Source organism: Humulus lupulus, chromosome 7 (assembly GCF_963169125.1).
Source record: "Humulus lupulus chromosome 7, drHumLupu1.1, whole genome shotgun sequence".
In the NCBI taxonomy this organism is placed as follows: domain Eukaryota; kingdom Viridiplantae; phylum Streptophyta; class Magnoliopsida; order Rosales; family Cannabaceae; genus Humulus; species Humulus lupulus.
The window spans coordinates 90629173-90637521 of record NC_084799.1 but is presented as its reverse complement, the minus strand read 5'-3'; the positions used below and the strand labels follow the sequence as shown (position 1 = coordinate 90637521).

The window sequence follows — 8349 nt, the reverse complement described above, 5'->3', positions numbered from 1 at the left end:
CCGCATTATCGAGTTTTAAAAATCTGGGTCGTTACATTGCCCCCTGAAATAATCTCCGCAGAAGCCTTCGTGTATTTCTTGTAAAATAGTTTTTGCTTCCTCGGGCATAACACATCTCATGAGGGGAAACGAATGCCCTCGCTGATATAGGATTCCCTCAACAATTTCATATCGTGGAGCTTGATAAAGTAGCTTTCTCCCGTCTTTCCTGTCATCAAGTAGCTTTCCAATCGTGAGGTACTCAATAATAGGAGTCATCCAGGTCAGTTTTATGTCAATCATTCCAACCTCAACTGTTTATCTCGTTATACTCGGCCTTTCCAAGAACTCCACTAGGACTACATTCAATGTATCGACCTATTTGGTGGTAGCGAGTCGAGCCAGCGCATCAACGTTGGAATTCTGCTTGCGGGGTACCTGCTATATGGAGCTAAACTCGAACCCAGACAACTTGCCCTGTACCATAGCCAGGTAGGCTGCCCTCTTGATGCATCAAGCTTGGTATTCCCCCAATATCTGATTTACCACAAGCTGGGAATCACTATAACATTGGATAGCTTTTGCCTTCAGCTCTTTCGCCACTCTTAGCCCTGCCAATAAGGCGTCATACTCTGCTTCGTTGTTAGATGCTTCAAACCCAAACCTGAGATCTGTATGGAACCGATGTCCTTCAGGTGAGACTAAGATTATCCCAGCTCCCGATCCATTTTCGTTTAATGATCCATCAACGAAGATTTTCCATAATCCTGCACTGGCTCCCTAATTAGCTCGTCCTGAAAACTAGTGCACTCAACTACAAAGTCAGCAAGGGCTTGGCTCTTGAATGTTGTTCGTGGCATGTATAATATCTTGAATTTACTAAGTTTAATGGCCCATTTTAATAGACGTCTCGACGTTTTAGGCTTTTGCAACACCTGCCTTAAATGTTGGTCGGTTAAGACGTGAATAGAATGAGACTGGAAGTATGGCCTAAGCTTCCTTAAAACCAAAATGAGAGAGAATGCAAGCTTCTCTATCAGTGGGTACAGTGTTTCAGCCCCGAGAAGCCTCTTGCTTACATAATATACGGGTTTCTACACTCGGTTTTCTTCTCGAACTAATACGACACTAACTGCATTTTCTGTCACGGCTAGGTAAAGAAACAGACATTCTCCAGACATCGGTTTTGATAGAACGGGGGGTTCAGCTAGATGCGTTTTCAGATCGTGAAATGCTTGTTCGCATTCTTCGCTCCATTAAAATTTGTTTTTTCCCCTGAGCAAGTTGTAGAATGGTAGATACTTGTCAGTGGATTTTGAAATGAAACGGTTTAGAGCTGCCACCTTTCCAGTGTAGTACACCAATTTTTTTTTTTTAGATTATTTAAATTTTTGTGATTTATTTTATTTAAATGTTAAGTGTGATGAATTGTTTTATTTAAGTGTTGTTATTTTATTTGGTTGATTATTTGTTTTATTTGATTGTTTATTATTTTATTTAATTGTTAGAATTGTTTGGTATGATCTTTTGAATTTAAATTTGTTAATTGTTTGTTTGGTTAATTAATTTAATACATGAATAATTGTGTAACATGTTTATTTTACTATTAATGTTACATTTTAAATAAGTGTGACAATTGAGGTAATTATGTGAGATTTGGTTGAATGCACTAAGGTGCATGGTAGAAAGTGATGCACCCTAGTGATTTAGTGTGTGCTAGTGCATGGTAGCATGGTACACATGTGTAGATTTTCTACACACTTTTTATTTCCTTATTTTAGATTTTATTTGAATTAATTAAAAAAAAATAAAAGAAAAGGGAAATAGAGAGGTTGGACGTGTGAACCTAAATGGGAAAGGAAGATTGAGGATTTTATTGTATTTGGGTCAATTATAGCTATCATCTTATTTCCATAATTTTTTTTAAATAAAATAAATTAAAAATAAGGTGATAATGTTATTTTGGGAAAGGAAGTGATCATCTTTATTTTTCCACCTATTGGGATATAATTAGATAAATATGAATTAAGGAAAATCTTGGAAGAGAATAGGAAAGTTACCTTTTTTTTTTCTTTTATTGAGTCAATATGGGAAAATTAGGATAAAGAGGGAATGGGAAAAATGGAAGAGCATTATGCTTGGGGCTGACGAATTATAGAGAGAAGAGAGAGAGAGAGAGAGAGGGCGTGACCTAGAGAGAGAAGGAGGAGAAGAAAGAAAGGAAGAAGAAGAAGAAAAAGGGTTCAAGCTAGGGTAAGGTTTTTGGTTATTTTTCCTTATGATTAATCTAGTATTATTTCTTGGGTTGTCTCTAACCTTGTTCATCTTCTTCTTCATCTTGATCATTCAAAATATACAACCCCCTAGGGTTTGAGCAAGGAGGATTATTGGACTCTTGGTTGGATTTGATTCTTGATTTTCTATCAAGAAGAGGTATTGAAATCCTTTCTAAATTTTGTGATGGTTTTGATGAATAGATTATTAGAGGGATTATGGTTAAAAGGGGATTCATGTTTTGGGTAGAAAAAAAATGGATACTTTGTGTTCTTGTTATCTTGTTGATGATGAGTTGTTTGATCTTGCATGAAGGGTATTATGGTTTAGTGTATAAAAGGGTTTTGGTGTTGATCTTTCTATGTATAATGATTAGTGATAATTTATGAATGCATATATGGAGATTTCGGCCTAGGCATACCTAAGGATTATCTTGATATTTTGTTTGATGTTGTATGATTTTCAATATATTAGATCCATGTTTTAGGACCTATGTAATATGGGTAAGATGATAATTGGCAATCTTGATATTTGGATCCATGAAATTTTGATAGGATGCATGTTATATTGTGAATGAATAAATTATAAGATGCATGAAAATAATGATAGAAACATGTTAGGTTTAATATAAATGCATATATGAATAATAGTGTTTATGTAATAATGTATGTTGTTATTATTGTTTTGTTGGATTTCATGTATAAATTCATTGGAATAGAATAAGGTTTTATAAGGTTGCATATGAATATGTGTTAGTGATATTCTTAGAATTATTAGTATAATAAGAGCATGATAGGATTTGTGAGTTATTGAGATTTTGGACATGTATGATTTTATGTAATTTTTGGGATAAAGGATGAGTTTCATGAGGAATTAAGCTTGCTGATTTTTTGTAAATAATTGGGTAAAAGTTTGATAAAAAGATGATTTGCATGCATAAGTAATGTCCTTGATGTTATGTTAATTTTATGAAATTAAAAATGGGATTTTTATTGATTTTTGAGAAAATATGAGCTTTTAAATTTGAATATAGTGATTTTTAATGATAAAAATAGTTGCTAGAATTTTTGTAAGAAAATATGAAGTGAGTTTCACTAAAATGAATTTGATGAGTTTTTGGAATAAATTAATTTTCCTAAGTTATGGTAATATTGAAAAATTGTATTTTAAATGGTATGAATGCATATTTTGATAAGTTATGATTTTTCCTTTATTTTGATTGAGAAAAATATTTAGATTCTATTTATTTGTGATTTTCGGAGAAAATAAATGGTGGCTGAAAGTTTGTTTTAAAAAGGTTAAAAAGTTGGTATTTAATTGTCACATATGGATTTTTGTTACATAAAACTAAGTCTTAAATAATTTAAATAAAAATATATTTTTCCACACTTAAAAATATATTTTTTCACCTCATTTATGTAACACAATGATAAAATTTATTTTTCTAAGAAAACATATTAAAAATAGGTATTTTAATTAAATCCAAGTTTTTTGGTTAATTCTTTGTAATTTGAGATTTATAAATAAAATTGTCACATATTTTATTTTTAAGCTAAAATAAAATAATTTTATAAAATAAAATAATGTTTTGAGAAATTTAATCAACTTAGAAATTTTTAAGAAAAATAAAGCATGTAATATGTCTATTGATTTTAAAATAATAAAAGTAAGAAATGTAGAATTATCGTTTTTGAAAATGTCTTTATTACGCAATGTTCTCACGTATGCATGTTACATGCAACTCCACTTTTACGTCCAAAATTATGTTTAATATTCAACTATGTGGTTTTTATAAAACGATCATGCATGTAAAATGGGTAAAACGAGCATTATTCTTTTATGGCGATAATTGCATGTTTTGTGTAACTGATATTATGTGTGCATGGCCCATGCACACATGAGTTGTGTGGAAGGGCAAAATAGTAATTTTGTGAACCTAAGAAATGTTATTTTGATTATGATATAGGCTCGTTGAAAGATTGTGAAAATTCTTAGCTTGGACCTGAGGTAAGGAAGTTAGATAGATTCTATGATTTTATGCTATGAATGGTAAGATTGTTGTATGAATGAATTGTTATGAATTATTGTAACGCCCCAACTCCTGGGACCATTACGGTGTGCCTTGTAAACAGTGCTAAACTCGCTAATCGAGTCATTTGGCCAAAATCGTGATCTAAGTATGATTAGCGGTTTAGGGATTAAACATTTAGGTTAAGATGTAACGTTTCACTAGAACGTTTAATATATACATTGGGATCCCAAAAATATAAATTTCAGAGTTTATTACAGAAAATATTTACTACAAGCCGTTCTAAGCAGCAAAACAGGGTTCGACCCTAGTTCCACTTTAAACCTCAGCCGTGGCGGTCGAGCAGCTGCATATGTACACGTCATCACCTAAGCTCTCCAACTCAAGGATGGTCCAGCTTCCTCTTGCCTTTACCTGCACCACATAGCACCCGTGAGCCGAAGCCCAGCAAGAAAACATAACACTATACATAAGCATTATTAAATGATTATCGTTATAATCAAACGGAACATAAAGCTTCCAAACCAATGAGTAAACACCACATAATTCAAGAGGGAGAGTGGCTGTTAAGTAAGCCACTAGCCTCCAAGCTCTCTTTTCAGCGGGAGAGTGGCTGTTAAGTAAGCCACTAGCCTCCAAGCTCTCTTTTCAGCGGGAGAGTGGCTGTTAAGTAAGCCACTAGCCTCCAAGCTCTGTTTTCTAGCAAGAGAGTGGCTGATAGGTAAGCCACTAGCCTTCAAGCTCTGTTTGTTCATCGACCCTCTGGGTCGGTCAGGCATTAATGCTTTTTGAGTCATTCAATGCTAGTAATCGATTAGATCTAATCTCCATTGGCTTGCGTGAACCACGCTAAGTCCATCCTTGACTAATAAGTCAGCGCTAAGTGACCAGTGTCTAGTATCACCGCCGAACTTGACTAATAAGTCACAGCTTCTCAGCTGACACTAACACCTTTGCCAATTCTGGGTGACCAGTGTCCAGTATCACTGCCGAACTTGACTATTCAGTCATAGCTTCACAGCTGATACTAACACCTTTGCCAATTCTGTCTGACGATTCAGTGCAACGTGACCAGTGCCCAGTATCACCGCCGAACCTGATATGTGAGTCACGGCTTCACAGCTGATACTAGCACCTTTGCCAAATCTGACTAATTAGTCAGTGCCATGCACAAATAAGCAATGCTATCAGTATGTATCATATGCCAATTATCCAAGAATAGGGCATTTAGCATGCTTACTAAATAGTTGCTAGCATAATCATGATCATGCACAAACTCAGAGACTCAAGCTCTGGCCAATCTCATATTCATCATTCATGGCATGCCCTAATCACATGTTTCTCGTGCATCACATGCATCACACTTAATCACCCAGCATGCCTCATTAATAATCATATGCAAATGGGCAAGATCGCCAAGCATTCATTATGCTATCAATGTTTACATTTAAACATCCAACATGCATCAATCATAGCCATGCATGTCACATACTGGGTGCAGTTTTCTTACCTCGGGTTCGAGCGAGAACGATTAAAAGAACGACCCTTGAGAACGATCAACTTCTAGTCCATTAGCGGTCACCTAGTCATAACCAAATATAAAACCTCATCAAAATGAGTAATTAAATACTTCCAAACCCAGCCCAAGCCTCCAGAATATCAAATCCCACTCAACTAGGTAGTAGGATCGATCCTAGGCCCTTAGAGTTAAGTTCCCATCACAAAACCACCATTTAGTATTTTTTTCCCTTAAGGGTCGCGGCCCTACATGGACCATGCCGCGGCGCGCCCCCCTGACAGAGCCTCCACCACCTTCTTCAAGCTAGGGCCGCGGCGCCCAAGAACAGGGCCGCGGCCCAACTTCGCACCAGCCATTTTTCTTCGTTTATCCACTTCTAAAACCTTCCAAAAACCCATCTAAACATCTCCAAATCACCAAACCAAAGTTACCAAACTTCCCAATGGTTCTAAACCACCAAAACCTGAAGCTCAAACCAACCAAAATCTCAACAATTCACAAAGTCCAATTCTAAGCTTAAAAGCTTAAGAAATTCAAAACTTAACTCAAAAAAGGAGCACACCATTAAATTTATAACTAGAACTCATCTCAAACACGGTTTTGAATCCCCTTTAATGTCTATGACAAGTTCCCTAGCTTCCCCCTTTGATCTCCAAGCTTAACTCCTCAAGGTGGCTCTCAAAATTCAAAGAAAAGGATGAAGGAAAATTTGTACGGGAGAGAAAGGAAGTAAGGATGAGGTTGGGCTCTGTTTTGCTCTGTTTCTACAGCCTACTAAACCTCATGTATATCCAAGCCAAATGACCTAAATGCCCCTAGGTCATTTAAAGGCTTCCAAGCACTCCCAAGGGTAAAATCATCCTTTTCAACCTATACTGTTAATCATAATTAACGCTCTCCAATTCCCGCTAATCGGAACATTCCCAAATACCAATAAATCATATCCCATTACCCTTTAATTCCCGGTAATGCTCTAATCATTAAATTCACCCCGAGACTCACCCCGAGCCCCGAACCTAAACCTGTTATGACTAGACCGAACACTTACATCTCATGATCGTCTCATGCCGATAGCTCGAACCAATCCACCTTATAGTGTGGCTATATTAATTAATCACAATCATGCACCCAAAATATACAATTACGCCCACAGTGGCCAAATTACCAAATTACCCTCATAATTAACATATGAGCCCATATGCATGCATTCACCATCATATAATAATATAATTCACGTAAACATGCATATAATCATTAAATACTATAATAAATCAATTATGGATCTCCCGGCCTCCTAATCAAGATCCTAAACCTTATTAGGAAATTTGGGGCATTACAATTATGAATGCCATAACGTGATGATATGTTGAATGTGATATGTGTATGGATGTTAGATACATCAAACCAGTTACGATGTCAGATACATCAAACAGATTACGATGTTAGATACATCAAACAGATTACGATGTCAGATACATCGAACGAGTTACTAAGGACATTGAGACGTAACTCCTAGGGCGGACGCGCCGAGGTTATTCAAGGACCAGTGATCTCCTGTTTACCTCATAGGGTGACATGGACAACTAGTCATCCATGCTCATCATGTATGTTGTATGTTTGTGATATGATGATATGTCACTATTATGTTATGATATGATGATATGTTACGATTATGTTATGATATGATGATATGTTACGATTATGATATGATATACCATGATGTTTTAGATGAACGTTAGTGTTTGCATTTGTTGTATTCTAACTTGCTTATTTGTTTGTACTTCCTTACTGGGTTTTTAGCTCACCCCCCTTACTTTCCTTCCAGGTAGCAAATAGGATTTCTTTATGGCACGCGTGGTGACGTGAGGAGTTCTTTCATCATGGGGTGTATGGCGTGGGGTAATCCTATGGACGGAAAAACGATCAACGTAGAACGCCATTTAAATTATGTTTTGTTTTTAAGAGACTTTCCTAAATTATCAGTGGGACTCAGTTATTAAATTTTTGGTTTCTTTGAACTTTGCATAAAAATCTATGTTTTATTTTAAAACTTATGGCGCCAACTTGCATGGTTTTAAACAAGTCCCCCTGAGACTTTGATAATGAATGGTATTCTTTTATAAACTATGTTATGCGAATGTTTTGTAAGTATTAGTCTAGGGCGTTCTTTACATCCAGCTAGGCTTTGTACTTCCTTACGCGACTTGGGCGAAGGCATTTCTAGTAACGACCTTATTTTTTTTCGGATTCGCCTTTATCCCCCTTGTGTTGACTATAAACCCCAGAAAATTTCTTGACGCAACTCTGAAAGTGCACTTCTGGGGATTCAGCTTCATGTCATACTTTCTCAATATGCCAAACAATTCTTCCAAGTCGGATATATGGTTATTGGCAATCTTTGATTTGACGAGCATATCATCCACATACACCTCCATGTTTCTCCCGATCTGGTTGACGAACATCTTGTTAACCAACCATTGGTATGTAGCCCCAATATTTTTTAGCCTGAATGGCATAACTCTGTAGCAATATACGTTTCGGTCATGAA

The 8349-nt window shown here is 36.0% G+C and overlaps 1 long non-coding RNA gene across 1 annotated transcript; it reads left to right on the top strand.

The window, feature by feature from the left end:
- Nucleotides 1–2191: 2191 nt before the first annotated feature.
- Nucleotides 2192–7928, top strand: LOC133789775 (uncharacterized). The gene is made up of 2 exons (XR_009873698.1): nucleotides 2192–2412; nucleotides 7627–7928. It is a non-coding gene; the product is annotated as an uncharacterized LOC133789775 (long non-coding RNA).
- The last annotated feature ends 421 nt before the right edge of the window (nucleotides 7929–8349 follow it).